Source organism: Tupaia chinensis, unplaced genomic scaffold (genome assembly GCF_000334495.1).
Source record: "Tupaia chinensis unplaced genomic scaffold, TupChi_1.0 Scaffold000242_1, whole genome shotgun sequence".
NCBI lineage: Eukaryota > Metazoa > Chordata > Mammalia > Scandentia > Tupaiidae > Tupaia > Tupaia belangeri.
Genome location: NW_006159720.1, coordinates 192,379 through 193,845, shown reverse-complemented (window position 1 = coordinate 193,845; position 1,467 = coordinate 192,379).

Below are 1,467 nucleotides of genomic sequence, written 5' to 3'. Positions count from 1 at the left end.
TTTTGATTTTAACTGATGGAACATTCAGAAATAATTAGCAGATATACAAGATGCTCTCCCAGAGGTAATTAGGTACAATTTGTTTACCTTCAATGAGATCACGACTTCAAAACATTGAGTCTCAGGCAGTTAGAAAAAAAAACATAAATCCACTCTGCAACAGCCCAGGATTAAAACAGAAAGAAATCAAAACAGAATCCCAACAAAGGTAAGTGGAAGCAGTGGTCTTTGAAATTTCTAAGGACAAATAAAGTGGGTGGTCACGAAGATCGGAAAGTGCCTAGTACTCTGCAATACTCTCTTTGTTCCTCTTTTCAATAAATGTTTCAATTATCAGTAGGATTAAAGCTGAGGACAGACTCGCTATACAGTCCCCAGTAATCTGTGTTCTTCATTATTTATACCAATTTAGATTTCGAAAACCATAGTGTTTAGTTACATATTTTAACAAGAATCTGTTTCTGTTACTTATGTGCCTCAGCTTCTTGGTCTTGTAAGTATTGTGTAATATGAGACATTCTTTCATTTCATGGATTGCCTGTGTGTTTGGAGGGGCTGTGTACACCTAACATGTACACATTATTTTGAAAATAAGATGCTCATGAGAACTTATTTGTGATTTCCTCAATTTAATAGTACTGCCACCTACTTTCTAGAGTTAGTAGATACATTGCGTGAGTTAATACCTGTAAATTCATAGAAATGTGCACAGGGACCAGCAGTTAGCATAATGGCTGTCACTGGACTATCATGTAGTCGACCATGGTTGGAGTCCTGGACTCGATCGCTGAAACTCATGCCAGCACGCGTGTGTGTGTGCCCACGGGAGGAGAATGGAGAGGAAGGGATTGCGGCGTGACCATCCCCTCTCTGTGTTGATTTCTCACTTTCTGTCTCTCGGTTGCTCTCTGTCTATCTGGCGAGTGCACACACCCTGTAGCAAAAACCTCTTAAAAAGAAAAAGAAATGTGCACACAATGAGTTCCATCTATTTCTTGACAGAGGAGTGCGTTTTTTTCTGCAGGAATCTCATGATACTCTCTTAAGCGTACATGATTAATTCCTAATGACTAGGTACATATTTTTTTTTTTTTGATAGGAGTTTTTGCTATAGGGCATGTGCACTTGCTGAAGACACAAAGAGACACAGAAAGTGAGAAATCACTCCCTCTCAGGGAAATGGCCATACTGCAATTCTTCTCCACTCTCCTCTCCAGTTTTTGGGCAGCTCCCACCTGGGTCCAGAATGAGTTTCAAGCTGCTGGGTCCAGGACTCATACCATGCTTGACTACATGGAAATCCAGTGCCTTAACCACTATGCCACCTGCTGGTCCCTGGCCAAGTCCCTTCTATAAAGAAGAGGGAGGAATTAGATGGAATGAGTCAATGGACAAAAGTACATACGTGTCAAATAGCACACATCCCCACCCTAGCAGTGTTTTTAAGAAATTCACTCTTGGGAACCA